General features: G+C 37.4%; 1 protein-coding gene and 1 non-coding gene across 2 annotated transcripts in view; one reads left to right on the top strand and one right to left on the bottom strand.

The window, feature by feature from the left end:
* The window catches only part of CPQ (carboxypeptidase Q), a 576,439-nt gene that overhangs the window by 470,475 nt on the left and 81,416 nt on the right, over nt 1-24,548 (bottom strand). The window lies entirely within an intron of this gene.
* On the top strand, nt 5,485-5,689 carry LOC136402047 (small nucleolar RNA SNORA73 family). The gene has a single exon (XR_010750945.1). It is a non-coding gene; the product is annotated as a small nucleolar RNA SNORA73 family (small nucleolar RNA).

Raw genomic sequence — 24,548 nt, 5'->3', positions numbered from 1 at the left:
GTAAAGTAGCAAGGTTCAAAATAAATATTCAGAAATCTGTTGCATTGTTATACACCAATAATAAGCTATCAGAAAGGGAAACTAATTTATAAATGTCCCATTTTTAAATGTCTCAAAGAAATGAAAATACCTAGGAATAAATTTAACTAAGGAGATAAAAGACTTGTGCTTTAAAAATTATAAGACACTGAAGAAAGAAATTGGAGAAGATACAAATAAATGAAAACATATACCATGCTAATGGATTGAAAAAAATTAACATTGTTAAAATATCCATACTACTGAAAGCAATCTATAAATTCAACACAATAAAAAATACCAAAGATGTACTTCACAGAACTAGAAAAAATAATCCAAAAATGGATATGAAACCACAAAAGATCCCCAATTGCCACAGTAATCTTGAGAAAGAATAATAAAGGTGGAGGTATCATACTACCTGATATCAAACTATACTTATACTACAAAGCTATAGTAATCAAAACTGTATGGTACTGGCATGAAAACAGACATATAGATCAATGGAATAGAACAGAGAGCCCATGCCTATACAGTCAATTAGTATTAGACAAAGGAGGCAAGAACATACAATGGGGTAAAGAAAAAATATTCACCTAACTAAGCGATAGTACAGTAGATTGTCGGACTGGGACATGGAGGACCCAGGTTTGAAACTCTGAGGTTGCCGGCTTGAGCAAGGACTCATCTGGTTTGAACAAGGCTCACCAGCTTGAGTCCAAGGTTGCTGGCTTGAGTAAGAAGACACTCAATCTGCTGTAGTATACCCCGCCCCGGGTCAAGGCACATATGAGAAAGCAATCAATGAATCAATGAACACCTAAGGTGCTGCAACAAAGAATTGATGCTTTTTCATCTCTCTCCCTTCCTGTCTGTCTATCCCTATCTGTCCCTCTCTCTTTCTCTGTCACCAAAAAAAAAGAAAAAAAACTATTCAATAAATGGTGTTGGAAAAATTGGACAGATATATGAAAAAAAAATAGATCACCTTCTTATGCCATACATAGGAATAAACTCAAAATAAATTGATATTTAAAAGTTGTACATTTTCTGTGGAAACTAAACAACATACTTTTAAAAAATGAATGGGTCAAAGAAGAAATAAGCGCAGAGATCAAAAGATATATACAGACAAATGAAAATGATAACACGACATATCAGAATCTATGGAATGCAGCAAAAGCAGTGATAAGAGGGAAGTTCATATCACTTCAGGCCTATATGAACAAACAAGAGAGAGCCCAAGTGAACCACTTAACTTCACACCTTAAGGAACTGGAAAAAGAAGAACAAAGACAACCCAAACCAGCCGAAGAAAGGAGATAATAAAAATCAGAGCAGAAATAAATGAAATAGAGAACAGAAAAACTATAGAAAAAATTAATAGAACAAGGAGCTGGTTCTTTGAAAAGATCAACAAAATTCACAAACCCTTGGCAAGACTTACCAAGGAAAAAAGATAAAGAACTCATATAAACAAAATCCAAAATGAAAGAGGAGAAATCACCACGGACATCACAGATATACAAAGAATTATTATAGAATACTATGAAAAACTTTATGCCACTAAATTCAACAATCTAGAAGAAATGGATAAATTCCTAGAACAATACAACCTTCCTAGACTGAGTCAAGAAGAAGCAGAAAGCCTAAACAGAACAATTAGTAGGGAAGAAATAGAAAAAACTATTAAAAACTTCTCCCAAAATAAAAATTCAGGCCCAGACGGTTATACTAGCGAATTCTATCAAACATTCAAAGACTTTGTTCCTATTCTACTCAAAGTCTTCCAAAAAACTGAATAAAAAGTAATACTTCCAAACACATTTTATGAGGCCAACATAACCCTCATACCAGCTAACATCATATTAAATGGCACAAAACTGAAGGCTTTCCCCCTTAAATCAGGAACAAGACAGGGATGTCCACTCTCTCCACTCTTCTTTAATGTGGTGCTAGAGGTTCTAGCCAGAGCAATCAGACAAGACAAAGAAATAAAAGGCATCCATATTGGAAAAGAAGAAGTAAAGGTATCAATTTTTGCAGATGATATGATCCTATACATCGAAAACCCCAAAGAATCTACAAAAAGACTACTAGAAACAATAAGCCAATACAGTAAGGTTGCACAGAACACAAAATTAACATACAAAAGTCCATAGCCTTTCTATATGCCAACAATGAAACATTTGAGAACGAACTCAAAAGAATAATCCCCTTCACGATTGCAACAAAAAAAATAAAATACCTAGGAATAAACATAACAAAGAATGTAAAGGACTTATATAATGAAAACTACAAACCATTGTTAAGGAAAATCAGAAAAGATACAATGAGATAGAAGAATATTCCTTGTTCTTGGATAGAAAGAATAAATATAATCAAGATGGCCATATTACCCAAAGCAATATACAAATTTAATGCAATTCCCATCAAAATTTCAATGACATTTTTTAAAGAAATGGAACAAAAAATCATCAGATTTATATGGAACTATAAAAAACCCCAAATAGCCAAAGCAATCCTAAAGAAAAAGAACGAAGCTGGGGGCATTACAATACCTGACTTCAAACTATATTATAGAGCCACGACAATCAAAACAGCATGGTATTGGCAGAAAAATAGACACTCAGACCAATGGAACAGAATAGAAAGTCCAGAAATAAAACTACATATATATGGTCAAATATTTTTCGATAAAGGGGCCAACAACACACAATGGAGAAAAGAAAGCCTCTTCAACAAATGGTGCTGGGAAAACTGGAAAGCCACATGAAAAAGAATGAAACTTGACTACAGTTTGTCCCCTTGTACTAAAATTAATTCAAAAATGGATCAAAGACCTAAATATAAGACTTGAAACAATAAAGTACATAGAAGAAGGCATAGGTTCTAAACTCATGGACCTGGGTTTTATTTATTTATTTATTTATTTTTTCATTTTTCTGAAGCTGGAAACAGGGAGAGACAGTCAGACAGACTCCCGCATGCGCCCGACCGGGATCCACCCGGCACGCCCACCAGGGGCGGTGCTCTGCCCCCCAGGGGGCGATGCTCTGCCCATCCTGGGCGTCGCCATATTGCGACCAGAGCCACTCTAGTGCCTGAGGCAGAGGCCACAGAGCCATCCCCAGCGCCCGGGCCATCTTTGCTCCTTTGGAGCCTTGGCTGCGGGAGGGGAAGAGAGAGACAGAGAGGAAAGCGCGGCGGAGGGGTGGAGAAGCAAATGGGCGCTTCTCCTATGTGCCCTGGCCGGGAATCGAACCCGGGTCCTCCGCACGCTAGGCCGACGCTCTACCGCTGAGCCAACCGGCCAGGACCTGGGTTTTAAAGAGCATGTTATGAATTTGACTCCAAAGGCAAGGGAAGTGGAGGCAAAAGAAGTTTTTGCTCAGCAAGAGAAACTGACAACAAAATAAACAGCCAACTAAATGGGAAATGATATTTTCAAACAACAGCTCAGTTAAGGGCCTAATATCCAAAATGTAGAAAGAACTCATAAAACTCAACAACAAACAAACAAACAATTCAATAAAAAAATGGGAAGAGGACATGAACAGACACTTCTCTCAGGAAGAAATACAAATGGCCAATAGATATATGAAAAGATATTCATCTTCATTAGTTATTAGAGAAATGCAAATCAAAACTGCAATGAGATACTACCTCACACCTGTTAGATTAGCTATTATTAACAAGACAGGTAATAGCAGATATTGGAGAGGTTGTGGAGAAAAAGGAACCCTCACTCACTGTTGGTGGGAATGTAAAGTAGTACAACCATTATGGAAGAAAGTATGGTGGTTCCTCAAAAAACTGAAAATAGAACTACCATATGACCCAGCAATCCCTCTATTGGGTATATACCCCCAAAACTCAGAAACATTGATATGTAAAGACACATGTAGCCCCATGTTCATTGCAGCATTGTTCACAGTGGCCAGGACATGGAAACAACCAAAAAGTCCTTCAATAGAAGACTGGATAAAGAAGATGTGGCACATATACACTATGGAATACTACTCAGCCATAAGAAATGATGACATCAGATCATTTACAACAAAATGGTGGGATCTTGATAACACTATACGAAGTGAAATAAGTAAATCAGAAAAAAAACAAGAACTGCATTATTCCATACATAGGTGGGACATAAAAACGAGACTAAGAGACATTGATAAGAGTGTGGTGGTTACGGGGAGGGGGGAGGGGGGGTGAGAGGGAAAGGGGGAGGGGAAGGGCACAAAGAAAACTAGATAGAAGGTGTCCGAGGACAATCTGACTTTGGGTGATGGGTATGCAACATAATTGATTGACAAGATAACCTGGACATGTTTTCTTTGAACATATGTACCCTGATTTATTGATGTCACCCTAGTAAAATTAAAAAAACATAAATAAAAATAAAAAATAAATAAATAAAAGTTGTACATTTTCTATGGCTCATGTTCTTATGCCACTTTTTTAAGTAAAATCTGGTTATTGGCTCTTTTTATTTCTATGCCATGGATAGTAATCTTACACCATATTTATCACATTTAGGTATTCTGTCCTTCAGATATTTAATAATTATGTTATATTGATATATTTGATAGTTGATATATTTAGGGGGATAGAAATTTTCTTTCTATTTGAAGATATGTTGCCTGTGATAAAATTTTACCTTTTGGTAGTTCTAAAGTTCTCTCTCTTTCATACTTGGAGTACATATGCTGTTCTGTTTTCTTCTACAAATAACAAATATTTTTCACTCATCAGCCCAGATGTGTGGAATGAGCTTAAAAGTCTAATTTAGCTCTGCATTTCTGTTCACTCTTCTGTCACTCTCTGGTACTTTATCTCTGTAATAGAATTACTTCTGGTTTATTGTGTACTAATCTTTTATATTTATTTATAAGTTCTATTTTGAATTATTTTTCTATTTTAATGTAGACACTTTTCTTTTGTAACAAATTAAAATTTGATAATTAGAAACTACACAAACAAAAAAATTAATTTCTTTTTCAATTTTTAAATTTTATTTAGAAAATTAATAACAGGATAATGTTGATCAATAGAGTATACAGGTTTTAGGTAAACATCTCTATAGCATTTGAACTGTTGATTATGTTATATACCCATCACCCGAAGTTAAATCATTTTCTGTCACCTTAAATTTGTCCCTTTTTACACCCTTCCCTTCCTTTCCTGTCCCCCTCCCCCATGTCCCCTTTCCTTGGTAACCACTTCGCTTTTATTTATGTCCATGAGTCTCAGTTTTATATTCCACATATATGTGAAATCATAGTTTTTAGCTTTTTTGATTTGCTTATTTCACTCAGTAGAATATTCTCAAGGTCCATCGATGTCATGAATGTCACTATGTCATCATTTCTTATGGCTGAGTAATATTCCATTTATATGTGTTCCACATATTCTTTATCCAAGCTTCTATCAAGGAACACTTTGGTTGTTTCCATGTCTTGGCCTCTGAGAATAATGCTGCAATGAAAATGGAGGTGCACTCTGTCCAGGTGGCGAAGGGGAGCATAGAGCTCTGCCACATGATGTACAGTCCATTTCCACAACATTGAAGAGAAAGCCGGGCCCTGAATCTGTGCCTGCATATTTCTACAGCTTCTCTGAGTCCTGTGGACAATGACTGAGGAGAAAAACCATGCAAGAAAGATTCTTTAAAAAAAAAAAGAAAGAAAATGGAGGTGCATGTGTCTTTACGCACCAATATTTTTTATTTTGGGGCTGGATACTCAGTAGAGGGATTGCTGGGTCATACAATAGTTTTATTCTTAGTTTTTTGAGGAACCACCATACTTTCTTCCATAATGGTTGTACTAATTTGCATTCCTACCAGCAGTGAATGTAGGTTCCTTTTTCTCCACAGCCTCCCCAACACCTGTCATTACCTGTCTTATTGATAACAGCCAATCTAATAGGTGTGAGGTGGTATCCCAGTGTAGTATTGATTTGCATTTCTCAAATAGCTAGTGAAGATGAGCATCCTTTCATGTATCTGTTGACCGTTTGTATGTCCTTTTGGGAGAAGTGTCTATTCATGTCTTCTCCCCATTTTTTAATTTGACTGTTTGCTTGTTTGTTGCTGAGCTTTGCAGTTCTTTATATATTTTGGATATTAACACCTTATCAGAGCTATTGTTTGCAAATATCACCTCCCAATTGATTGGCTTCCTATTTATCTTGTTGTCAGGTCCTTTTGCTGTGTAGAAGTTTTTAGTTTGCTATAATTACATTCATTTATTTTTGTCTTTACTTCCCTTGCCTTTGGGGTCAAATTCATAAATTGTACTCTATGACAAAGGTCCATGAGTTTAGTACCTATGTTTTCTTTTTTGTAATTTATTGTTTTGGATCTTATATTTAGATCTTTTATCCATTTTGAATTAATTTTTGTGCAGGGTGACAAGCTGTAAGTCTTGAAACCACAAAACTCTTAAAAGAAAACACAGGCATTATAATCTTGGACATTTCTCATAGCAATATTTTTTTTCTGATTTATCTCTTTGGTCAAGGAAAACAAAAGAGAAAATAAACAAATGGGACTATATCAAACTAAAACGCTTTGCACAGCAAAGAAAACTATCAACAAAATGAAAAGACAACCCACTGAATGAAAGAACATATTTGGCAATGATGCATGTAATAAGGAGTTAATATCCAAAATTTAGGGGGGAGGAGAGGGAGGGAGAGGGGAAGTGAGAAGGAGAGGGGGCACAAAGAAAACTAGATAGAAGGTGACGGAGGACAATCTGACTTTGGGTGATGGGTATGCAACATAATTGAATGACAAGATAACCTGGACATGTTTTCTTTGAATGTATGTATGTACCCTGATTTATTGACGTCACCCCATTGAAATTAATAAAAATTTATTTTAAAAAACCAAACAAAAAACAAATACAAAAAAAAGAAGTCATACAACTCAATACCATCAAAACAAATCAACCTATTAATGCGAAGAGCACCTGATAAGACAATTCACCAAAGATATCATACAGATGGTCAATAGATATATGAAAAGTTGCTAACATCACTAATCATCAGAGAAATGCAAATTAAAACTACAATGAGTTATCACCTCCAACCTGTCAAAATGACTATCACTAATATATCAACAAATAATAAGTGTTGGCAAAGATGTGGAGAAAAGGGAACTCTAGTGCACTGTTGTGTGAATATAGATCAGTTTAGTCACTATGGTAAACAGAATGGAGGGTCCTCAAAAAATTAAGAATGGAACTGACGTATGACTGAGTGATTGCACATCTGGGTATTTATCTGAGGAAATCTAAAACATTCTTTCAAAAGAATATATTCACCTCATGTTTATTGCAGCATTATTTACAATAGCCAAACTATGCAAGCAACCCACGTGCCCATTAATATGTAGATAAGTGAACAGAAAAGCTCTAGTATGATGGAATATTACTTGGCCATAAAGAGAACAAAATCTTACCATTGTGACAGCATGGATAGTCCTAGATGACGTTTGCTAACTGAAATAGTCCATAAAAGACAAATACCATATGATTTTACTTATACATGAAATTTAAAGAACAAAGTGAACAAACAAACAAAAGAGAAACAGACTCATAGATACAGTCTGATGGTTCCCAGAGAGGAGGGGTTGGGGGCTGGGTTAAAAAGGTGAAGAGATTAAGAAATAAAAATTGGTAGTTACAAAATAGTCATGGGGATATAAAACAGAGCATAGGAAATATAGTCATAATATTGTGATAACTATGTATGGTGCCAGGTGAGTACTGGAAATATCAGGGGGTCACTTTGTAAAGCATATGACTATCTTTTATTTTTAAGATTTTATTTATTCATTTTTCAGAGACAGAGGAGAGAGAGAGAAGGAGGAGCAGGAAGCATCAACTCCCATATGTGCTGTGACCAGGTAAACCCAGGGTTTCAAACTGGCGACCACAGCATTTGAGGTCAACACTTTATCCACTGTGCCACTGCAGGTCAAGCAAGATCTACCTTCTTAACAGCATATGATTATCTACCCACTGTGTTGTACAACTGAAACTAATAGTATTGAATGTAAATTGAAATTTTAAAAAATTTAAAAAGAAAAAGAAAAACAATTTTGTTTGAAGATCACTAGGAAAGAGAGACAGACCTAGTGGTAGCAGGAACAGGGCGAGGACGGTTATCTGCTGCCCCTCCCTCAAAGTAGAGTAAGATCCGCCTGGGTCTCAGTGTTCCCATACCTGTTATGCTCTTTCCTCTTTGCCTACTGAATTCATCCTTTTCGGGCCCTTTCAGATGTCATCCTTCTTTGTGCTTTTGCTAAGCACCCCCCTCCACATTTAATCCTCACAGCAATGCCATTATTACTTTCATTTTACAAACGAGGATCCAGGGATAGTGGAAGGTTAAGTAACTCGCCAAACACACAAAACCTCTAGAGTCCACACTCTAAACAGTGTTATTCAAAGTACAGTTTGTGGACCACAACCGGTGCATGGTTGTTTTGCTCTAGTCCACAGTAGAGCGATCCAGACATTAAGAATAAACATATCCCTCCTGAAATCTGTATATTATGTTAATCAATGTCGCCCCAGTAAAATTCAATTTAGAAAAAAAAAAGAGTAAAAGTATATAGTTCTGTGCAACGTAGTAGCCAATAACCACATGTAGTTATTTCAATTTTAATTAATTTAAATTAAATTAAATATTCAGTTTCTTAGTCATACTAGCTGCATTTCAAATGCTTAGTAGCCACATGTCACTAGTGGCTTTCATATTGAACACCATAGACAGATCATTTCTATTATCACAATACATGACATTGTATAGCACCTGTTGAGACATCTTTAATGACAATTGAAAGAAAACTGTACATCTTGCAAATTTAATAATTGAGAAATAGTACTTTCCTTTGTTTGTCTCTTGTATTTCATTTTACCAACACACTGCTATTATATTTTGTAAAAGTATCAGCCTGCAACAAATCTGAAATTTTAAAAACTGGTTCTTCCCCACAAATAATTAGAAAAGCACAGTCATAAACTAGTATAATATAAGGATAAATTTCAAATTCAGGCAGCATATAAGGCCTTTCAACATATGGCTCAAACTATTTCAACCTCATCTCCCCACCTACCCCTCTAAAGTGCACACGTTTTCATTCTTATTCTCTCTCTCTTTCTCACATACCCCCCACACACACATACATACATCTTTAAGGTTCTGGATACTGAGCACTTGAAATGTGGCTAGCCAAAACTGAGATGTTTTATAAGTGTAAAATAAACCCCAATTTAGCCCTGGCTGCTCTGCTCAGTGGCAGAGCCTCAGCCAGCCTGTAGATGTCCCAAGTTCAATTCCTGGTCAGGGCACACAGGAAAAGTGACCATCTGCTTCTCCACCCCTCCCCCTCCCCCTTCTCTCTTTCTCTCTCTCTTCCCCTTCTGCAGCCATTGCTTGATTAGCTGGAGTGCATTGGTCCCAGGCACTGAAGGTGGCTCTGTGAAGCCTCCACCTCAGGTGCTAAAAATAGCTCAGTTACCAGCATAGTCCCAGATAGGCAAAGCATCAGCCCAAGAAGAGGTTGCTGGGTGGATCCCAATCAGGGTGAATGTAGGAGGGAGTCAGTCTCTCTATCCCCCATCCTCTCACTTGAAAAAGGGGAAAAAAAAGAAAAAAAAACCCACCTGATTTGATTTTTAAAATCAAATAATTCATAGTTAAGTAAGAAAACATAAATATATGCATTGGATTAAACAAAACATATTATTGATTTTACCAGTCTCTTTTTACTTTAATTTTTAATATATTTATTAGAAATTTTAACTATTTATATTTATACTTTTATACTTATATTTATATTTATCTGACAGTAATGTTCTAGCTACATTGAATTTAACACTTCTTCAAATGCCCAGGCCCTTTCTTAACTCTGGGTCTCTACAAAGGTTTATTCTCTTTTACTGCCAGGCCCATTTCTTCACCCTACTCCCCTTCTTCTGGCAAATGTTTCCACTCCTTTAATGAGAATGTCTTAAAAATCAATGTTTCTGTGGAGTCTCAAACGATACCCCAGAGCAATGTACACCATTTTCTGCATTTCTACCATAATTAACTATATTATAAACTAATTCATTTGTTTATAAATCTGTCTGATTCTTCAAACTGAGTAAACTATCACTGTAGCCATATGTAGGCACTCAATATTTTTATTTAAGGGATGAATGAGCCTTTACTCTCTGTAGGTCTTAGCTTCCCTAGGGTATGAAAGTACTTATCATGCCTCCTTCACAATGAAGCTTTAGGAATACAAACCAGCTATCATATTTAAATATTTTGAAAAATCATGAAAACTGTACATTGCTGCTGCTTTCTTTTTTATTATATCTATATACATGCCCAGATTCTTGGTTTCTACAGAGATCATAAAAATGTTTCTTTTTAAAGGTGAAATTTTATTAAGCAATCAAAATATTTCACAAGATTGCAATTTATTCTTGGAAGGACATTTTCCAATGTACTATTGGTATAAAAAAAGTAAAAAGATTAGTAAGCCATTTATTAATTAAGACAAACTACAAGTATTTACTTCTCATTAAAAATTCTCTAAGCATTCTGCAAATATTCATTAAGGATTTCACAGTACATTGCTAGTGAAAGATTAGATTCATATAATGACAGCATTGTGGGATACAGGAGAGCTCAGGGATCCTAATCCATACTTCTGATTTTTAGAAAGTTAATCAGGCCTTTGTTGTGATTCCCAGACAGCAGATAAACCAGCAACTACAATCAACCATGTAACTGGAGAAACTAGCATGGACTTCCCAAAGGACTAGAATTGTGTTTTTAGAAGAAACTAAATGCATTTATATATGATAGAAAGCCAATGATAGATACCCAAATGCAGTTTGAGAAGCAAATAAGTATAATAAAATCTATATACTTAAGCAGGTTCATACACAGAGTAGCATGAGAACACAGAGAGGAACAAAGGGGATCAGGAAAAGCTATAGAGAAGATCTATCTCAAGACAGCCTCATAAAAGTGGTTGAGCAACACATGGTAACAACCAAGGTACCCTTTGATAAAAGAAGATGGATAAAGAAGACTGGGTAAAGAAGATGTGGTACATATATACAATGAAATACTACTCAGCCATAAGAAATATGACATATTGTCATTTATGACAATATGATGGGCCTTGAGACCATATACTAAGTGAAATAAGTAAATCAGAAAAAGCTAAGAACTGTATGATTTCACACATAGGTGCGCCATAAAACTGAGACTCATGGACATAGATAAAAGTAAAGTGGTTACCAGGGGGAAGGAATTGGGAAGTGGGGAGGAGGTGGGGATGAGGAGTAAAGAAGGACAAATATACAATAACAGAAAATAATTTGAATTTGGGTGATGGGCACACAACACAATCAAATGCTATAGAAATATTTATCTGAAACCTATGTACTCCTAATAATCTATGTCACCCCATTAAATTTAATTTTCTAAATAAATTTTTTTAAAATGGCTTAGAGAAAGAATGGTATACCCCTTTGTGGAATCACCGAAATATCATCCTTAGGTTACATTCTGGTTTAAAGGTATGTTCAGAGAATAACAGTGCCTAAATCTATCATTATTACATCTTTTTGCATGCATGTCAATTGAATTAGGGGATGATATGCCATTTTGATAATAATATTAATGCCTCCTAACATGATCAATTAAATTAATTTTGAAACACAAAAAAAGATATAATTACTTAAAAACAAAAACTGATATTTTTGTGTTGTTTGGAATACTGTACCTTCAAATCCCACAATGCAATAAATGTTTATTTTTTTTAAAGTAGGTTAACTTAAAAGATGATGGCTTGTTACCTTTTAGTGAATCAGTTTTCTCATGAGTATAATACCACTCACTAGAAAGTTTACTAAGGTCAGACACAAAACAACAAAATACACAAAAAATCATCTAGAAAAAAAAATCACCCAGAATACTCTACATAAGTAAACACTAAATGCATGTTAGTAGATTCTAAGCCCAGATTTTCCTGGAATAATCTGAAAATTACTAATGTAATTCTTGGCTAGAATGAATAATTATATATCTCTCCAATGGCATACTACTGAAATATTTTATTATTTTTGTTTTTAGAAATGTACATTAGCCCAACTAAAATGTTTTTATTAATAAATAGAAAATAATATTATTTTCTATTAATAAAATAATAATTATTACTAACTACCTATATTAGGAAAAGTAACAAAAAATGGAACAAAATATTGTTATATCACATTCCACTTTACAAAACACTAAAATATAATATATAATTACAAAGAGATTATAATCTGATACCTAATTTATACATTCCAAACAAGAAGTAGAGACTTATAATAAAAATTAAAATAGTAAGATATACAGGCAAAATGTTATATAAAGCCAAATAGAGGTCAATAACTGAGGACCACTTAAAGAAGTTCTCTCTTAATTGAAAAATTTAGGGTCACCATACAGGAAAATAATTCATTCTAGACCCGGAGTCTACTGAAAGGAGAAGATGATCAAAGGCACCAATTTACTTGCATAAAAGGACTAAGAACACCTTCTCAGAGTGAAAAGACCTAGGCCAAAAGTAGAAATATTTTGTTGTATAAAAGCAAAAAGGGTTTGTATAAGATGAATGCATATTTACTACTAAATCTTTTCGTATTAGTACCAAGAGATAGCCTTAGTAGCCCAGAGCTAATTTTAGGAAAATAAAAATGCTCATTTTTAATAGAGAATATAAACAGAAACAGTTTACCTAAAAAAGGAGAAGACTGGATAAAACAATGAATGACACAGTTGTTGGAAGCTGAACTCTTTAAATCTAAGCACAAACCATTGGCATCATACTGACTCAAGTAAAGTTCACTATGGGATCACCAGAAAGGTTTACTCATCTGAAAGACTATGAGTCTGCCCTATCTCAGAAATACAAATGTCCCTATACATTCATTTGAGTCAAATAAAAATAAGCAAGCTACAGCACTATTTTTTAGTCTACAAAGGGAGCAAATAATTCTATGTTGATCAACAAAGAAATAGTATTAGTCATCTAAAATGCTTCCTCTTTACTAATTTTAAAAGATGTTTTGTTCTGAGTCATAACTTCATCTCTCCATTCATTTAACAAAAAGTTGTTGAGTACCTACTAAGCACTGATGGTACAAATGTATAGGATAATACCCACAACCTCAAAGGACTACCAAGTATTATAGGGATCTAGGTAATGTAAATATCCCTGTAACTGAGGTAGTTACAAGATTCTGTGAGAACAGGGGGGAGGAGAGGACATATGTTTGACCTGATCTGTAAAGGGTAAACAGGAATTTACTGATGGGCATGTGAAGAAGGTGGAAGTTGCACTGATGAAAAGGCAACCAAGAGAAGGAGCAACACATACAAAGACATAGAGGCTTTAAACACAGTCTCTGGAGATAACAGCAAGTAGCTGATGGTTGTGGGGGAGGAAGATATAGCAATAATAGGACGGGAACAAAATGCCTTAGGGTGCTGTAAGGGCATACAGTGAACAATCATCAACCCTCATGCAGCCAGGAAAGGAGAGGAAGCTTTCCTTGTAAATTTCACTACCCTCTATCTCCTAGCATGGAGAATTCACTCAGATGCCAAATCAGGAAAGGACAGCATATAAAGAAGTACTTCAAAAATCTCCAAAGAAGCCACTACTTATTACATATCTGGTTATTTCTTGGAATGTTCACAGAGGGAAAAATAACCCATGCTTACAAAAGATGCATTACTCAGATAATTTATTTACAAAGACAATTAAGATCTTTTTCTATTTAAAATCCCTAACTTAGTAATAAACCAATTGACAAAAAATAAATAAATAAATCCAGTGTATTCTCAAGCAATTATAGGACATTTGAAATGTCTAAACTTAAACTGTACAACATTTTTTAAAAATATTCTTTGTTCTTATACACAAAAGCTTCCTTTTGTGTCACTGTTCCTTTACTTGAATTCAAACTATGGAAACATTAAGTGTTATACACTTCAAAATGTTGTACCTTAAAAACCCATGCTGTATCATGCTTTTGAATTCAGAAATACATATTCAAAGGCAACATTGGAGAACTATTTGAAAAGACTTGCTTTTCATACATTGTCGTCACAATCCATGGTTACAGATTATCTTTTTCAGAAAATTATCTTTTTCACAAAAAGAGATAAAATTCTTCATAATGTCACTTTCATTCTTTCTACTTAAATCTGGAAGCAAACTAAAGCAAAGCCAGTTTTTCGCCTACTGTGAATTATATTCTTTCTAATAATAGCTCTATATTTTGAGAAAACAAAACCCTTTGCTTCTGCTTCTACATATTTTCCTAAAATAATATTGTTTGAAAATATCTTTGCTTCTGTTTCTAAATATTTTCCTAAAATATCATTGTTTGAAAATGTCTTGGGCGATTCTGAAAATGTCAGAATGGATAGGCTAAGTGAAGTTTAAAGGACACGATGAAAAGAGAATGTGCTGAAAGACAGAAGGCATAAGATTTAGGATCTGAGATTTTTATTGACATTCTATTGTGTCACTTTTTTTCTAAAGACTGAATATATTACTTACATGAAAACTTAAATATTTCCCCTAAACCTTATGCTGCTGAACAAAATTTACTGCTATAAATTTAACTTTTAGACTTCAATCTAGAGAGGGTAGCAGATATAACGACCAGAAATGATAAATCCTAGCATGGACAGTGGCACGTTGAAGTCCACTTCCAAATTCCTGGTCACTCTCATAGACTTATAATGTTTAGTCCTTAAACCATCTGAAGGAAGATTTGTTTCTTTATTAATTTCAAAATTCAAGTAATAGTGGATTTCTGTTTTCCATAGCTTATATTACAATTATTCTGCCACTCCAGAAAGTGCATTAAGAGGTTACTGTATGCCAGGAACTGTGAAAGAATTTGGAGAAGATACAAAAATAAGCAAGACTCAGTTCCTACTATTAGCAGGCACTGTTAATTCCTATTCAATAATCATCTTCTATTTTCTCGCTAATCAAACCTCAATTTTGTTTGGAGTACAAAGTGTCCAGCCCCACTAATCTCAGTCAGTTGTTTTCAATATGGATGATACTGCCCCAGGAGGAATTTTGAAGGGAGGGCATTTTTGGTTGCCGTAAGAGTATATGGGCCCTACTAGTAATTAGTTGGCAGGTGCCAGTGACTCTAGCAGTACTTCTATGTAAAGGACAATCTTTTGTACTATGAATTCTTCTGCATTCCACACAGATTTTTTTAAAGATAAAACACTATTATCTGAGACTTGAGTCTAACTCTATTGCACATACAAATATAACAAAAATAGTTTTTTTTGTAGTTTTAAATACAAGTTAACTTTTTAAAGAAACAACTGCATGTATTACATAAAAAGAAGACTTCATTTCAAATGTCCCTGCTACTGAACCTGTCATCCCAGATAAGGTATAGGCATTGTAGGGATAAGGGAGGATGACTGAAGGAAGGGAGACAAATTCTAATAGGTGGGAAAGAAACCAGTGCATGATATTCCCTTTTCTTTACCCACTGTTTCTGGGAATTCACTGACAGCAGGTTAGTGAGGTGATAAAAGCAGACAAAGGGAATCAACTGGCAGTCTCCTTTGCAGAGGGAACCCCAGGAGCTCTGGGTTGGGAGGTGTGGGAACAACAACCAGCTGAGAGAAGTCCACTAGCAGACCCTCAGCTCACATTGAATCACTCATGGCCCCACTCTACAGAAGTCAAGTGTCCTTTTCTTCCCATCCACCAGGGAGCTGACTTTTTCTATGTCCCTGATATTTTACGGTTTGCCAGTGATTTTTTTTTTTTCATTTTTCATCTAAGAAAATTAACTGAACCTACTTTACTTATCTTTTTCCCAGATTTCTATCTCTCAAGTTTCTTGAGTGTATAAAACAATGAAAACAAAATTACTGTTCAAAAGTAGACACGTTTAACGTACTTACACCTGAATGTAATAACTTTTGACCTGCATCATAATGTTAAGCCTAATCCGGAGGGACTCGAAACATTGAAGACACGAACAAAATCCGTCGATTCCACACCAAAGCTTTGTTGTCTAGCTTGGCCAAGAGGTGGTAACTCCAACAGAAATCTGAGGGAGAGCGCGCTGGCCCTTTGTTCTACTTAGTTTTTATAGTTTTGCAAGTGGGAAGTATAGATGCAAAAATTGCAATTAGGTGCTTTACCACTATTGGTTATAGTCATATGCCCTTTAACATGATAGGACCATGTTCAATTTGCAAGCCATACATCATTTTGGAGAAAACAAAATTTACAAGTTAACACAATGATAGAAAGATGTCTCTTTACATATTAAGAGACATTCCTATATTTTCTTTTTTTTTTTTTTTTTTTTTTTGTATTTTTCTGAAGCTGAAAACGGGGAGAGACAGTCAGACAGACTCCCACATGCACCCGACCAGGATCCACCCGACAGGCCCACCAGGGGCGATGCTCTGCCGCGACCAGAGCCACTCTAGTGCCTGGGGCAGAGGCCAAGAAGCCATCCCCAGCGCCCAGGCCATCTTTGCTCCAATGGAGCCTTGGCTGCGGGAGGGGAAGAGAGAGACAGAGAGGAAAGAGGGGGGGTGGAGAAGCAAATGGGCGCTTCTCCTATGTGCCCTGGCCGGGAATTGAACCCGGGTCCCCCGCATGCCAGGCCAACGCTCTACCGCTGAGCCAACCGGCCAGGGCCTCCTATATTTTCTAATGTGTATCCGCCATCTCTTTGTCTAGAGTCACACACATTAATTATATGCATTCATATGGGAGAGGTAGTTTCCATGGGGACAAATGCCCGCAAATGGCTCATTACTATAATAAAAGGTTTATTTTGGCTTTTCTCTTCCTGCACCTGGCTAGCCATTCACCCCTTTCCTCACAGGTGTGGTGGGATGTCAGGGAATCCATGTTTTCCTTCCCTTTGCATTTATAATACAATGCCAAGGGCCATCCTCGTTTTATGCCAATCACACAGTACAGAGATTATTCACAAAATTTCTCTGCACACCTTAACCCAAATTAATAAAATGTTCTTTAAGCCTATTAAAATATTAATATCAATTCTGTAGCTTTTGGTACTTTACAACACCTGCAGGTGAGGTGGCGCAGTGGCTCCTCAGGGCTCCTCAATGATGGGGTTGAGAGAAATAAGTATGAAGCTCCTTTATATGTTAAGTGAATTAACATAATTAAAAATCCAATAAGTGAAATCAATCACGAACTCTAGAACATTGTATTCTTAACTTGCAAAACCTGTACTGAAATTCAAAAAGTATATAAAAACAGCTCTTGGTTCCTTCGTTAGCTGACCATGAAGATGGATGGTCTTGCAAACAGGGATTTACGTCTGTGATTCTGTCACGTGTCCACAAGCCAGCAGTCAGCAGCCATACCAAGCTTGTACAGTCGATAAAAGAACAGATAAATCATGAAGAATACAATTTACGCCCCTTGGGGCCAAATATAAAGTGGGTAACCCTAGAGGTTAGAAATTCTGAGGTCCTACAAATTAAAAGAATTTATAAAAAGGGGGGATTAAAGGAAATAGAATTGTAACCTTGTAAAGTCCTAGTTTTCTGAGACTTGGCCCCCCAACATAAGAGTAATCAGAACTGCTTTATTTCTGCCAGTAAAACCAGTGATGCATTTGTCTTCAATCTGGTGATATTAAAAAGCTATTACAAGGCACAGCAGCCTCTTCCAGAGAGAGAATATGGCCTTCCTTGAATCAAAGTGCAGAAGTCTTCAAAAGATTCAGCTGCAAAAAACTACAAAGCTAGAGATATATAGATTTAATTACCATGTGCCAAACTAGGGTTACAGTAAGTTGACTGTACTAATATGTTTTATTGCTGAACAGCATGTTTGCCTCCTGTATCTTTCCCCGAACTGGTTAATAACAAATTCCAAGGAACACTCTGATAGAGGTCTTAGTAATTTCCTTTGGAACATGCCTTTCAGTTCCCCTCACTTAAGCCACTTCCCCCACCCACATAAACAAAAAAGAGAAAGACCCTCAATGAATCTTGCTGCTGCGTACAGTTGTTGTTACAGCCCAAGCCAGGCAGGCCTGTTCAGTAAGTCACCCACAGAATGTGCCGTTAAACTTGTCAAATAGACATATAGTATATGAAAATGCTGCTTCACTAACAGCTGTTAAGTTTCATGAACTTAAAAAGAAACTGCCATCTAGCTATACATATACTGTAAACTCAACAGAGATTCACTATTCCGTTTTAAAATCCGATATGCGGGTACGTGTTTTCCCAAATCCTAACATGTGCTCCTTGTGGCGAGATGGCTGCCACACACCACGCCGGCGCACAGCAGCTGGGAGCACAAGTGCGCTTGCCTCAGTGCACGCTCCCTGCTTCTGTAGCGGGAGTGTGCAGCATCTGTTGCTTCAGGCTCCTGCACAGGAAAAGAGCACTCCTCGAAGAGGGAAAATTAATGCACTAATTCTTCTTCGGCCCGACAGTCAGACATTAATCAAAGGTAGCAAAAGAAAAGTGTTAAGCCAAGTAGATTCACAGCAATGGAGCTAAAACAATGATTCAAAGTGCCTAATCAGTCAATGTAAAATAAAACCATTGTAGCGCCATATCAGTGCACAGCCAACACGACTATCCTGGGGGGTCGGGGCAGGGGCGGGTGCATTCATAAAACAGTTTTTCTAGGAAGTGGAGAAAGCAAGGTGATACAGCAGATGTTTGACAGCAGGAAATTGAAACGATAGCTTTAAAAAATTAAAAGGGAATTGGGGAGACACTGGGAGAGAGGTGAGGGTGTGGAGTAAAGATCGTTGTCCAGAGGTGAGAAGGGAGGGGACAGAAACGGCAAAGGAGGTATGGGAAACCGGCTGAGAGTGATTTTTGCTTAATGAGCAATTTCTAAATCCAAAATGCAATTTTTTGAAGACAATCATACTTATCAGGAGACTAGGTGTATAATTTAAAGGATTATAAAGATAGACTTAAAGAAAAATATTCTTGGATCTCAGTAGAGACTACAAAATAAAAAGGGAACTGAGAACTGGTTACTTTGGGGAAGAGACCGAAAGGCTTGGGAGCAGGCAGAGAAACCAGAGGTGTCTGGCTTGTCTCAAGTTCTGTGATTTACTTCCTGATATCTCACTGGCAAGATGAACAAAAGCCCAAAGTCAGGTCATTCAAGTCATTGTTATGGGAAATGAGGTGAGGAAACACTAAATTCAGAATAATCATGCCATAATTGCCTAGAGGTCTACTAAATTTGTGAAGGATCAACCTATTTCCTAAACGCAAAGCATTTGATTTCTCTCCAGAGAATGCAGGAAATTGTACCCTTTGAAACAGATGAGAAGTTTTGGATAACATCAGATTCTACTGGAAAACCCCAGGAATGAGCCAGCAACTCACAGCCTGCACAATAGTGTCTGATACATTTAGTAGCAGATGAGGGGAAGTTTGTTGTGACAGCTGAGTAGAAAAAAAATGTCTGAAGGTTAGGTGGATTTGCAATAGGAGAAGGTGATTTGGGTTTTGAAAATGCAAAGTCGTTTTAGGAAGGGAAGAGTGCACAGAAAAATGAACAAAAGGAAACAGAGGAGCCGAACACACAGCATGCCCCCCTTGTAGCGAAGTTTAGAGCATTGTTTTCTTGCATGGAATATGCCTGTTGATCAGTCAGAATATCCCCCAAAAGCAGTTGCACCATTCATTTTCATTGCAGAATATGAAAAGTGTAATAGTTACAAGATATGGAGATCAAGAGCAAAGCTGAATTATATCTGAAAGTGATTTTCCACTATTTGTCCTCTCTTCTCTCCACTTGATTACTAAGGCAATCTTCTCTCACAGCTCCCCACACCATGACAGCATACGATGGCTGCTGCCTGCCACCACTCCCACACAGGCCCACAGTGCTGTGCTGTTCAACACAGCCCTGAGGGGCTGCATTTGTCACCCTCCACCACTTACTCAGAGGCCAGCTACTTCCTCTAATGAAGTGTCACTGACAGGACATGAGACACCTCGCATTGTACATGAGTATGGCCAGACTGGCTCCAAAGAGGATAGACCCTAATGAATCAGAAGAGGGAACATAAGCTAAAGTGACAGAGATGACAACTGAAAATCATCCAGATGTTACCTCTGTGTGTAGTCCACTGCGGAAGTCACATTCCTCACTTGATGGAGCCAGAAAGGAGAGAAAAAGTAAGGACCTTTGCCCTGGCAAGTGACACTTCTATGTGCTTTCATGTACGTGATCTGATTCAATCCTCATAAGCAACCACTGAGGAATATTATTGGGATATTATTACTTCCAGAACGTAGGCTCAGAGAACATGATTTGCTCATTGTCACATGGATAGTAAGAGTCTTTCCTCCATTTCTTTTTTTTTTTTTTTTCTGAAGCTGGAAACGGGGAGGCAGTCAGACAGACTCCCACAGGCACCCGACCGGGATCCACCCGGCACGCCCACCAGGGTGCGACACTCTGCCCACCAGGGGGGGATGCTCTGCCCATCTGGGGCATCGTTCTGTCGCGACCAGAGCCACTCTAGCGTCTGGGGCAGAGGCCAAGGAGCCATCCCCAGCGCCCGGGCCATCTTCTCCAATGGAGCCTCAGCTGCGGGAGGAGAAGAGAGAGACAGAGAGGAAGGAGAGGGGGAGGGGTGGAGAAGCAGATGAGTGCTTCTCCTGTGTGCCCTGGTCAGGAATCGAACCTGGGACTTCCGCACGCCAGGTGGACGCTCTACCACTGAGCCAACCGGCCAGGGCCTCCTCCATTTCTTCATGAGGAAATTTTGACTCACCCCTTGAAAAGCTTTCCCTGACCGTCACAGTTTGTGTTTGGTGATCCTCCTTCAGGTCCCTGTTCTAGGCACTTTCTCCACAGTTCTACCACTTTGCATTATAATTGCCTGTTTCTCTCAGTTTCTGGATCTAGGCTGAATGCTCATTGAAAACACAGGTTGTCTCTTCGGTATCCTTCAGTGCTAAAAACAATACCTGGTCTATCTGTGCTTACAAAACGCTGGGCCAGAAACAAGAGTCCACCATGCCACACTGTCTCTGCATAATACTTCTTGTAGTTTTGTAGTTTTAATTAAACCAAGTTCTTAACAAAATAAAAAAGAGTAGTTACAAAGACTTAACATGTCCTACTTTCAAGCTCCTACTGTATCATCTCCATAGTACTAACATTACTATGTGGAATGTGGTTATGGATTGTAAAATAGGGTGTTTAAATGCAAGTGACTATTCAGCATTGTAGCACTTGCTATTCCCTGGTTGAAAATGTTAGATGGAACTCTTTATGTCTAACTATAGGGTTTTTCCTTTCTATATAGTAATCAGAAATACCGGTAAGCCTTGCTTTCACTGAGTTCCAAAGACACCAATTATTCACACTTAATGTCACAACTTCAAAATGGTTAAGATGCTCTGAACTTTGATGGGGTCTTTCTTTTAGAGACTGGAACAAAAGAGAGCCAAATTACCTTCGTCCATGTTTTTAGAAGTCATTATGGTTTCTGTACCATAGAACCCATGCAATTGTTCCAGCAATCCTACTCCAAGACCTGTTTCCAAAGAACAAAATGCATGACTTGACCACTAGGAATGTTTGTACTCAGTCCAAGTCCAGAGTAGGGTGGCTCTGCTGGGCTATCATCCCTGAAGCCCAATCAATTAGCAAAGTCTAATCAACCCAGTAAACCACCAGAAAGAGGTCAGCCAAACAACTAAGTCCAGACTGCAGTAAATCTGCTTCTAGTTACTTTTCTCTCTTGTTCCAAGCATATCTAGGTACATACTTTAATAAAGGCATGTGCAAAAGCTGGTTTTACTGAATTCCACATCCAATGGGGGGGGGGGGGCTTGAAAAAAGTAGCCTCTAGCAATCAGAACCAAAGCTGAGCACACATTTAATTCAAAGGTACTGAACTCAATGAACAAAGCTCAATCTTTCTCAATCAGTCTTGGCATTGGTGTGGTTCCATGCTGTATTTTAGGGCTGCCAACACTGTAAGGAGTCTCTTCTCAGTCTCCTGATTGCTTGGATTGAATATTTTATAAAGTATACAAGAAAAATAGTCACTCAAATGATGTAGGGATAATAGAAATTTTAACAGGCCTGAAAGCTGATGGCTAATACTCATTTTTTTCACCTTATTTTTTGATTCTTGAAGCCATTATTTCAAAAGTTTTAAATTAATTGTAGTAGTTTATTTGAGGTATAATTAACATACAATAAACTTCACATTTAAAAGTATACAATTTGCCCTGACTGGTTGGCTCAGCGGTAGAGCGTCGGCCTGGCGTGCGGGGGACCCGGGTTCGATTCCCGGCCAGGGCACATAGGAGAAGCACCCATTTGCTTCTCCACCCCCCACCCCCTTCCTTCCTCTCTGTCTCTCTCTTCCCTTCCCGCAGCCAAGACTCCATTGGAGCAAAGATGGCCCGGGTGCTGGGGATGGCTCCTTGGCCTCTGCCCCAGGCACTAGAGTGGCTCTGGTTGCAGCAGGGCGACACCCCAGAGGGGCAGAGCATCGCTCCCTGGTGGGCAGAGCGTCGCCCCTGGTGGGCGTGCTGGGTGGATCCCGGTCGGGCGCATGCGGGAGTCTGTCTGACTGTCTCTCCCCGTTTCCAGCTTCAAAAAAAAAATAAAAATAAAAAATAAATAAATAAAAGTATACAATTTGATGTTTTACCCATGTTTACAACCATGAAATCAACATTACAATTAAGATAATGTACATATTCAACAGTCTCAAAAGTTTTATGTTTCTTGATAATCTTTCACTCTTACCCCTAGCCCAAGGAAACCATTAATATGCTTTATTACCATACATTAGTTTTCATGTTCTAGAATTTTATATAAATGGAATCATAGTATTTATTCTTCTTATGTATAACATCTGTGACCCAGCATAAATATTTTTAGAATCATACCTGTTGTAACATGTATCCATAGTTCATCCCTTTTCATTGCTAAGTTATGTTCCATTGAATGGATATACAACAGTTAATTTACCCATTCACTTGCTGATGGACACATTTGGGTTGTTCCAGTTTAGGGCTATGACAAATGAAGTTACTATATACATTTGTGTACAATTCTTTGTATGGACATATGTTGTAAAAATAGAAATGATGGGCCATATAATAAGTGTATGCTTATTACTGCCATATTGTTTCCAAAGCACCCCTACCAATGGTGTAGCAGTCCTAGTTCCTCCATATTCTCACCAATACTTGATATGGTCAGCTTTTTTATTTTCCTAATATGTGTGTAATAGTTTCACAATATGATTTTATTTTCCATTTTTCTAATGACTAATGATGTTGACTATATTTTCATGTGCTTATTAGACATCTATATTGTCTTTTTTTATAGAGAATATGTTCAAATCTTTTACCTGTTTTTTCATTGGGTCTTTTTCTTATTACTTAGATCTTAGAATGCTTTATATATCCTTAATGTATGTCCTGTATCAGTTGTATAATTTTCAAATAAACTCCAGCTAAAAAATAAAGCATAATAAACATCTAGAATATACATCCTATGAAGCCACACCAGCAGGTGACCGTATGATAACATAGCTATAGAGCAAATATTTTTGGCGAGCCCCATCTCTCAGACACACACATGCTTTCCTTATTATCAAGCAAGTGGAATGTGGGGGTCTGCAGCTAATAAATTTCATTTGTTTAAAGGTCTAAATAAGCTCATTAACTTTGCCTCATTCAGAGGGGCAGCACAATGCATAGTGGTTATCAATATATCACTCTCATACAAACAGCAAAGAGACTGAGCCCTGATAAGTGCCAAGGTTTGATGCTATTAGTGAAGGTAAGTATTATAGTATCTTTTCCAGATCCTATAGATTTTATATCATATTATCTCATTTAATTCTCACAACTCTGTAAGCTAGGTATCATTATCACAGTGTCATAAATGGAAAAGAGGCTTAGCAAAGATGAATGACATGGTCAGTGTCATATAGTAAATGAGGGACAGAACCATGATTTGTACCTAGATCTGTGAATGCAAAGCCAGCCAGTTGTTTGAACTATGTCTATTGTCCACCTTTCTTAGGGAGAAGATGGACAAAAAAAGGGAAACTCTCCAAACTCTCACTTGTACACCTTTTCTCCCCTTCTTTGTGTAGGGCAATCACTCCTCTCGTTCTTCCATAGACCCTACAGATGGGAGCTTTTCCATTGGAGAAGTCAATCCATGGCTGATAAGAGAGGAAAATTAGGGCAGCTGGATCACAGGTGCAGAAAGCCCTGGCCTTGGGGGTGGTGAAGTGGCATCTGTGAGGTGGCTTGTCTTTATAGCAATTTATTTGAATTTTTATCAGCATCATTCACTTCAGGCTGGCTTGTGCATATGAGGTCACACTTGCAGCTTTCTCCCCATGAGCTGAAAACCCAGCTCTTCAGTCTTGCTCAAA

This window comes from Saccopteryx leptura, chromosome 3 (genome assembly GCF_036850995.1).
Source record: "Saccopteryx leptura isolate mSacLep1 chromosome 3, mSacLep1_pri_phased_curated, whole genome shotgun sequence".
Classification (NCBI taxonomy): Eukaryota; Metazoa; Chordata; class Mammalia; order Chiroptera; family Emballonuridae; genus Saccopteryx; species Saccopteryx leptura.
The sequence above is the reverse complement of the archived record's forward strand: the minus strand, read 5'-3'. Positions and strand labels throughout refer to the sequence as shown.